The sequence below is a fragment of the Palaemon carinicauda genome, chromosome 16, assembly GCF_036898095.1.
Source record: "Palaemon carinicauda isolate YSFRI2023 chromosome 16, ASM3689809v2, whole genome shotgun sequence".
NCBI lineage: Eukaryota > Metazoa > Arthropoda > Malacostraca > Decapoda > Palaemonidae > Palaemon > Palaemon carinicauda.
The window spans coordinates 15,091,908-15,101,907 of record NC_090740.1 but is presented as its reverse complement, the minus strand read 5'-3'; the positions used below and the strand labels follow the sequence as shown (position 1 = coordinate 15,101,907).

General features: G+C 39.0%; 1 pseudogene; it reads left to right on the top strand.

Annotated features, from left to right (window-relative positions):
• The window catches only part of LOC137655656 (zwei Ig domain protein zig-8-like), a 531,763-nt pseudogene that overhangs the window by 119,956 nt on the left and 401,807 nt on the right, over window positions 1-10,000 (top strand).

The following is a 10,000-nucleotide window of genomic DNA, read 5'->3' as shown; positions in this document are numbered from 1 at the left end:
GATGCATTATGAGTCCGCTGAAATTGATGAAGTCTTTTATAGGAATTAATTAGCAATGGCCTAACTTCATTGTGCGTTTCAATGTTTAATTGATTTCGGTGACGCGTTTCAGTATCAAGTTGTACAAAGTCCAGGACATTACTTATATATCGTCATTTGGGTGTGAAAATTAGAATTTTGAGCTACAAGGAATGATTTCCATGAAAAAGGTCATTTTTCAGGTATTCTATATCATAGGTATTGATTTAAATAGAAAAGGAAATGTTTTCAGATATCCTATCTCATAAGTATTGATTTAAATAGAAAAGGAATTATTTTCAGATATCCTATCTCATAAGTATTGATTTAAATAGAAAAGGAAATATTTTCACATTCTATTTCATAGATATTTATTTAAATAGAAAAGGAAATGTTTTCACATATTCTATCTCATAAGTATTAATTTAAATAGAAAAGGAAATATTTTCAGATATCCTATCTCATAAGTATTGATTTAAATAGAAAAGGAAATATTTTCAGATATCCTATCTCTTAAGTATTGATTTAAATAGAAAAGGAAATATTTTCAGATATCCTATCTCATAAGTATTGATTTAAATAGAAAAGGAAATATTTTCAGATATTCTATCTCATAAGTATTGATTTAAATAGAAAAGGAAATATATTCAGATATTCTCTCATAAGAATTTATTTCCATGTAAAAGGAAAGGTTTTCAGATATGTTATCTCATAAGTATATATTTAAATAGAAAAGGAAATATTTTATCTCATAAGTATTGATTTAAATAGGAAAGGAAATATTTTCAGATATTTTATCTCATAAGTATTGATTTAAATAGAAAAGGAAATATTTTTAGATATTCTATCTCATAAGTATTCATTTCTTTGGAAAAGGAAATTTTTTTCAGTTATTTTATCTCATAAGTATAGATTTAAATAGAAAAGGATATATATTCAAATATTCTATCTCATAAGTATTTATTTCCTTGGAAAAGGACATTTTTTTTCCAGATATTCTATCTCATAAGTATAGATTTAAATAGAAAAGTATATATATTCAGATATACCATCTCATTCTTGAACGTTTGTTTCGGAAATAAAAACTGATTTTTGTAATTTTTCCCTGGTAGCATTCAAACTCTAAATGTATATTTTTTTAGTAAAGAAGAAGATATTAAAGATACGTCTACCGCAATTATGCGTATTTTCTATTCAATTAAGCTCCTTTAAACAGAAACATGTCACAACTGAAAAAAATATATATGTTAATTTAAACATAATTGAAAAGACTAATCAGTTACTTGACATACGATTATATGAAGAGACAAATAGCGAATGCGAATCTCCTGGACGCACCTCAAAATATTTACTGTGTTAATACATATGAGACACTCAAAATACGAACGCAATATCAAAGACACTGCATATTCAACATCAATAAAAGGCAAGTAATGAAACTGTGTATATGACCCTAATTGGCGTTTTCATTACGTTACTTGGCAGCCTTTTCCTCATCACCTGCTAACTTTTGACATTACTCGTGAGAAGAACATCTGGTGGTCAATAACAATGTAAAAGGGGGACGTTTGGTGGTCGATGATAGTGTAAAGGGGCAACGTTTGGTGGTTGATAATAGTGTAAAGGGGCAACGTTTGGTGGTTGATAATAGTGTAAAGGGGGGACGTTTGGTGGTCGGTAACAGTGTAAAAGGGGGACGTTTGGTGGTCAATAACAATGTAAAAGGGGGACGTTTGGTGGTCGATGATAGTGTAAAGGGGCAACGTTTGGTGGTCGATAACAGTGTAAAGGGGCAACGTTTGGTGGTTGATAATAGTGTAAAGGGGGGACGTTTGGTGGTCGGTAACAGTGTAAAAGGGGGACGTTTGGTGGTCGGTAACAGTGTAAAGGGGGGACGTTTGGTGGTCGATAACAGTGTAAAAGGGGGACGATTCGAGGTCGGTAACAGTGTAAAGAGGGGACGTTTGGTGGTCGATAACAGTGTAAAGAGGGGACGTTTGGTGGTCGATAACAGTGTAAAGGGGGGACGTTTGGTGGTCGATAACAGTGTAAAGGGGCGACGTTTGGTGGTCGATAACAGTGTAAAGGGGCGACGTTTGGTGGTCGATAATAGTGTAAAGGGGGGACGTTTGGTGGTCGATAACAGTGTAAAGGGGGGACGTTTGGTGGTCGATAACAGTGTAAAGGGGCGACGTTTGGTGGTCGATAACAGTGTAAAGGGGCGACGTTTGGTGGTCGATAATAGTGTAAAGGGGGGACGTTTGGTGGTCGATAACAGTGTACAGGGGGGACGTTTGGTGGTCGATAACAGTGTAAAGGGGCGACGTTTGGTGGTCGATAACAGTGTACAGGGGGGACGTTTGGTGGTCGATAACAGTGTAAAGGGGGGACGTTTGGTGGTCGATAACAGTGTAAAGGGGCGACGTTTGGTGGTCGATAACAGTGTAAAGGGGCGACGTTTGGTGGTCGATAACAGTGTAAAGGGGCGACGTTTGGTGGTCGATAACAGTGTAAAAGGGGGACGTTTGGTGGTCGATAACAGTGTAAAAGGGGGACGTTTGGTGGTCGGTAACAGTGTAAATGGGGAACGTTTGGTGGTCGATAACAGTGTAAAGGGGGGACGATTCGTGGTCGGTAACAGTGTGAAGGGGGGACGTTTGGTGGTCGATAACAGTGTAAAGAGGGGACGTTTGGTGGTCGATCACAGAGTAAAGAGGGGACGTTTGGTGGTCGATAACAGTGTAAAGGGGGGACGTTTGGTGGTCATTAACAGTGTAAAGGGGGGACGTTTGGTGGTCGTTAACAGTGTAAAGGGTGGACGTTTGGTGGTCGTTAACAGTGTAAAGGGGTGATGTTTCGTGGTCGATAAGTGTAAAGGGGGGACGTTTGGTGGTCGATAAGTGTAAAGGGGGGACGTTTGGTGGTCAATAACAGTGTAAAGGGGGGACGTTTGGTGGTCGATAATAGTGTGAAGGGGGGATCGTTTGGTGTTCGATAACAGTGTAAAGGGGGGACGTTTGATGCTCGATAACAGTGTAACGGAGGATCGTTTGGTGGTCGATAACTGTAAAGGGGGGACGTTTGGTGGTCGATAACTGTAAAGGGGGGACGTTTGGTGGTCGATAATAGTGTAAAGGGGGGACGTTTGGTGGTTGATAAGTGTTTAAAGGGGGTCGTTTGGTGGTCGATAACAGTGTAAAGGGGGGACGTTTGGTGGTCTATAATAGTGTGAAGGAGGATCATTTGGTGTTCGAAAACAGTGTAAAGGGGGGATGTTTTGTGGTCGATAACAGTGTAAAGGGGGAACATTTGGTGTGGTGATCGATAAGTGCAAAGAGGTATGTTTGGTGATCAATAACAGTGTAAAGGGGGGACGTTTGGTGGTCGATAACAGTGTAAAGGGGGGACGTTTGGTGGTCGATAACAGTGTAAACGGGGGACATTTGGTGGTCGATAACAGTGTAAAGGGGGGACGTTTGGTGGTCAATAACAGTGTAAAGGGGGGACGTTTGGTGGTCAATAACAGTGTAAAGGGGGGACGTTTGGTGGTCGATAACAGTGTAAAGGGGGAACGCTTGGTGGTCATTAACAGTGTAAAGGGGTGACGTTTGGTGGTCAATAACAGTGTAAAGGGGCGTCATTTGATGGTCGATAACAGTGCAAAGGGGGTAAGTTTGGTGGTCGATAACTGTGTAACGGGGGATCGTTTGGTGGTCGATAACTGTGTAAAGGGGGGACGTTTGGTGGTCGATAACAGTGTAAAGAGGGACGGTTGGTGGTCGATAACAGTGTAAAGGGACGACTTTTGGTGGTCGATAATAGTGTAAAGGGGGGACATTTGGTGGTCGATAACAGTGTAAAGGGGGGACGTTTGGTGGTCAATAACAGTGTAAAGGGGCGTCATTTGATAGTCGATAACAGTGTAAAGGGGGGAAGTTTGGTGATCGATAACTGTGTAAAGGGGGGACGTTTGGTGGTCGATAACAGTGTAAAGAGGGACGTTTGGTGGTCAATAACAGTGTAAAGGGGCGTCATTTGATGGTCGATAACAGTGCAAAGGGGGTAAGTTTGGTGGTCGATAACTGTGTAACGGGGGATCGTTTGGTGGTCGATAACTGTGTAAAGGGGGGACGTTTGGTGGTCGATAACAGTGTAAAGAGGGACGGTTGGTGGTCGATAACAGTGTAAAGGGACGACTTTTGGTGGTCGATAATAGTGTAAAGGGGGGACGTTTGGTGGTCGATAACAGTGTAAAGGGGGGACGTTTGGTGGTCAATAACAGTGTAAAGGGGCGTCATTTGATAGTCGATAACAGTGTAAAGGGGGGAAGTTTGGTGATCGATAACTGTGTAAAGGGGGGACGTTTGGTGGTCGATAACAGTGTAAAGAGGGACGTTTGGTGGTCGATAACAGTGTAAAGGGGCGTCTTTTGGTGGTTGATAATAGTGTAAAGGGGGGACGTTTGGTGGTCGATAATAGTGTAAAGGGGGGATGTTTGGTGGTCGATAACAGTGTAAAGGGGGGACGTTTGGTGGTCGATAACAGTGTAAAGGGGCGACTTTTGGTGGTCGATAATAGTGTAAAGGGGCGACTTTTGGTGGTTGATAATAGTGTAAAGGGGGGATTTTTGGTGGTCGATAACAGTGTAAAGGGGGGACGTTTGGTGGTCGATAACAGTGTAAAGGGGGGACGTTTGGTGGTCGATAACAGTGTAAAGGGGGGACGTTTGGTGGTCGATAACAGTGTAAAGTTGGGACGTTTGGTGGTCGATAACAGTGTAAAGGGGGGACGTTTGGTGGTCAATAACAGTGTAAAGGGGCGTCATTTGATGGTCGATAACAGTGTAAAGGGGGGAAGTTTGGTGATCGATAAGTGTAACGCTGGATCGTTTGGTGGTCGATAACAAGGTAAAGGAGGAATAAGATCCTGGCCAGAATTAATAATTCTTTCCGCTCTTCAATTTCTCCCAGAAATATTCTAAATAAATTTAATCTCCACATTGTGTTATTTTACCAAAAATAATCTCCTTCCCCTCTCGCTTTCCTTGCAGCCTTTTAAATCATCATTCTTCCCTTCGAATGTTATTGACTGGGTGAACTTGTCATTATTACCTCCGGCAGTGAAGTTGGAAAGTCATAATTTACCCCCTGTTTGTGTGTTTGTTTGTGCGTGAGTGTTTGTTTGTGAACAGCTTCCTGGCCACAATTGTGATAGTAGAATAATGAAGCTTGCAGGGATTAACTTTTATGTGAAAAGCTGGAAATTATAAATTTTGGAAGTTCAAGGTCAAGGTTAAAGGTCAAGGTCACAGTAAAAAATAAATTTCCAATTCACGTAATCAGACATAAGTTTGGATATCGTTGTCACATAAAAATCCACGCCAATTAATACGTGTTAAGGTCAAAAGACAAGATCAAGGCCGAGCAAAAAGTCGGGAAATATACAGTTTCTTACAGTTGATGTTCTGGAAAAGGCTGTTAAGCCTATACATCCAGCTCGGAATGATTTACTAGGTTGGTGATTGTACTGGTGGTGGTGGCTATATTATAAATAATTTTACTATAATCTATTTTAGCTCTATAATTATAAAGTAAATCTTGATCCCTCCATGCCTTATCTATATTGTTTTTAAATTTCCAAGTAGACTCTGAGTCAACAACAAATTGTGGCAGCATGTTCCAATTGTTAACCACTCTATTACAAAATGAATTCTTTCTTTTTTCCAGTCTTGTTCTTTTCTTATAAATCCTCTTGGAATGTCCTCTTGTTCTATCGCTTTCTCTTAACATGAACAGTCCTTGGCATACTTCCGGATCATACCCACCGGACAGGATTTTGAGTCTCCAACATGTCTCCCCTCGCCCGTTTATAAGCCAGTGTAGGTATCTTCAATTTCCTGAGGGCGCTCTTCATAACTTAAATTCTTCAGTGTTGGAACTAATTTGGTGGCTCTCCTCTGTACAAAACTATTTAATAAAAAAAAAAAAAAAAAAAAAAAACCCAGGATGCTAAATGTCCAAAAGCTCTAACAAGGGGAGCAGTCCAGTGTGGAAAGGAAATAGAAGAGTCACGAATAAACTTTTTATGAAAATTAATGGAATAACTCTAAAATACTTTAGAATAATAAAATCTTTAAAATAGACCACTTTTTTTTTACAAACTATCAAACAAGATTTATGTCGAACTGTTGATCCGAAAATGATTTCAACGTGTTTCAACTGCTAACATTTCAACGATCAATCAACAATCTGGTTACGACTGGAATAAAACTTCTATTCAGCTTTATGATAGAGAAGGAAAGATTGTTAGAATTAACTGAATACCTAGTATTGGTTACAGGGTGATTGAGTCTGGGAATATCTAAATGCAAAGGCTGATCTGAATTATAGAAATTCTTATGCAACTTCTACAAATAACTAAATGAACGACTGTTCCAGATATATATATATCCCGATCAGCAACAAGGTATTTAATAGACCGCAAGTCTCCGTCCAACCAATTAAGGTATGAGTCAGCAGCTTACGACTAGACCAGAGAACAATGCTCAAAATTCTTCTGCTTGCGTTGTTATTTCTGCATGAATTAATTTCTCCTACATCACCTTTAAAAAGTTACCATAGCTAACACTCATTCCCATTTGCACTCTGCAAAATTGTTCCTAGCCCAATCCTCTCACAAGCGCTGTCAAATATAATTGCCAGAATCCCTCTTCCTTTTCAAACGACCCTGAGCAAAATATTCAGTGTTTCGTTTCTCTTTTCTGCCATTAAGGGTTGTGGTGGCCTATTGGTAATATCCTTGCCTGGTAATTGCCAGACTAGGGTTTGAGTGCCTCTCAAATTTGTTAGTTCCTTCGGTTGCTGCAACATCACCATCTTATGAGCTAAGGAGAGGGGGTTTTGGGGCAGCCTATAGGTCTACCTGCTGAATCATCAGCCACCATTGCTTGGCCCTCCCCGGTCCTAGCTTAGGTGGAAATGGGGCTTGGGTGTTGATCATATGTATATATGGTCAGTGTCTAGGGCACTTCCCTGCTTGTTAGTGTAATGTCACTGTCCCTTGGCTCTGCCATTCATGAGCGGAAAGAAAAAATTATACTACATTCCTCTTTCTTTTAGGTGCGAACCATACCTAAATATCCATACTGGAAGTACGCTTTCCTTCTTGAACTCGAGAGAATATCACAAATATAATTGCGGAATCACTTTTTTCTTTCATATGACCCTGACCATTTTTTTTATATATATACTACATTCCTCGGCCCTCTAGATTCGCACCAGTGCTAAATATCATTATCGGATGTAATCGTTTTTTTTTTTATGGAGTCGAAAGAATATTACAAGAATATCATCAATCGTTCGTATTTCACACTTCAAGATTGCTGTTAATTCATTTTTTCTCTCCAGAACAGAGTGTGTGGCTATAATCATACATCTCTCTTTCATTCTTTAAAATTTCCGTTAGAACAATTATTTTCTTTTATCCCTTAAAGGCTGGGATTATAATTAATCATCCACCTTCCACCCTCCGAGTAATCAATCCCAGCAATAATCTCCTCTTTGTCTCCTCATTACAGGTCTAGCTTCGCGGGGAAGAAGACAGAGAGAAGAAGCTTATGAGATACGCCCACACCCCCGCCCACCCACCAACCCCCTCACACAGCCCAGACCCTACCAGCCAATACTCTCTAATCCTTCACTACCAGAGTTCAGCAACTTGTCCTTCCCGCACTTGGAACACCAGAGAAGACGGGGATCCATCCTACTCCATAAGCAGCAAGAATTCCCGGAAGGAGCTTTCCCAGACTTCGAAGACCTCCAATATCCCCGTCAAAAGCCCAGGACATGGACCGCCAGGCCCAGGATTGACTCCGATATGGAAGGCACCACCAGAGATCCTGCCATACCAGATAATCCGGAGGGGCTGAAGAACCCTTCGCTTCTGACAGGCCCTTGGGAAGAGGAGCCTCCTATCAGAGTTACAGAGGCTCATTTCAAGTAAGTTATCAAAAGCTATTTCTTAATTTGAAGGGTTCCTTTGTTAACATGTTGCCAAATACTGCCTTATCACCTGTAGAAATAGATATCCACTCTTACAAGATGACGACCAATAAAGCCATTTTCTTTGATCTGGGGTCAATTGTTGATAGAAGAAAGAAAACACTGATTTTGATGCCCCAATTCTTTGCCCTTTTACCCTACAATACATATGGTCTCATAGATTAACACATGCACATTATTAATACTATGACATAAATAAAGTTACCAGGAAGATTAAATAGAAGGATTTTCATTGAAATCTAAATACTACAAAACATTATATTAGGAGGAAAAATACAAAATACAATATGTAAACTCAGAGAGAGAGAGAGAGAGAGAGAGAGAGAGAGAGAGAGAGAGAGAGAGTTTCTTATTCAAATGCCTTTTTTTCGACCCTCAGAAAAACAAAGGAACGAAATCCCTTGTGTAAGGCCCACTCCAACACGCCCAAGAGGCCACCCATTGTCTACCATTTTTAGTTGAGATCTTAAATAGAATTCCACTATTGATTTTCTTATAGAGAGGGTCACAAAACTGAGCAATGCATTTATACTAGATTTTCATGTTCATATGTATGTATGTATAGATGGAGGAAGAAAGGTATTCATATTTTCATGTTCCAATGTAGTTTACTAAAACATGCAAAATAGCTATTAGAATATATTCGCAGATATGGTTCAGGGTGTTTTAGAGCATAAAGATATTATCAGGGCAAAGCTTTCAGCTTCATTTTCCGTGTATTATTATATGTATGCATAGAATATGCATGTATACATCCAGTATATACAAATGGTGAAAACCATACGTTCAATTACATTTTCCATATAGTTTTAGTTATGTAGGTATTCATGTATTTATATTTCAATGAAGCTTACTAAAACAGACAAAATAATTATCAGAATATATCCATGAGTTAGTTCTAGAGTGTTTTATATCTTAAATATATTATCATACTTTTAGTTTCATTTTCCATCTAGTATTGCATGCATCGGATATGCATGTATACAACCAATGTAAACAAATAGATTATAGGAGTTGCATAAATGGCAGAGGATTCTTGAGTTGAATAAAAGTTTCTCTGTAAGCCCAATGAATTTATACTAGATTTTTACGTTCACCTGTATGTATGTATGCATGTATGCATTTATGTATATATGTATGTATGTAGGTATATAGGTAGGTAGTCATTTATTTCTGTTTTAATGTAGCATACTAATACACAAAATATCCATTAACATATAGGAGAGGTCTAAAGCACTGAGTCCTTAAAGATATTGCCAGAGCTAAAATTGGTGAAGACTACACTTTCAGTTTCATTTTCCATACTGAAGGAAGGTATTCATGTTTTTGTTTCAATTTACCTTACTGAAACATGCAAATTAACCATTAGAAAATATTCGTAGGAAGGTTCAAAGTTTCTTAATCCTAAAAGATATTGTCAGGGTCAAAATCAGTAAAGAACTCAGTTTCAAAATCCTTTTTCCTGTAATATTAAAAGAGGACCATACATTCAAGTGTCCTTTTCTAGGAAGTATTAAAGGAATTCCTTACTTTCAGTGCCCTTTTCCATGTAGTCTCAAAAGAAGACGATACATTCAGTGTCCTTTTCTATGTAGTATTAAAGGAAGACCATACGTTCAAATTCTTTTTACCTATCGTATCAAAGGGGGCCATACTTTCAGTGTCCTTTTCTATGTAGTATTAAATGGAGACCTTACTTTCAGTTTCCTTTTCTATGTAGTATTAAAGGAAGACCTTACTTTCAGTGTCCTTTTACATGTAGTATTAAAGGAAGACCATAATTCTAGTGCCCTTTTCTATGTAGTATTAAATTAAGATCATGCATCCACTGTCCTTTTCCAGGTAGTATTAAAGGAATTCCTTACTTTCAGTACACTTTTCCATGTAGTCTAAAAAGAAGACCATACATTCAGTGTAGTATT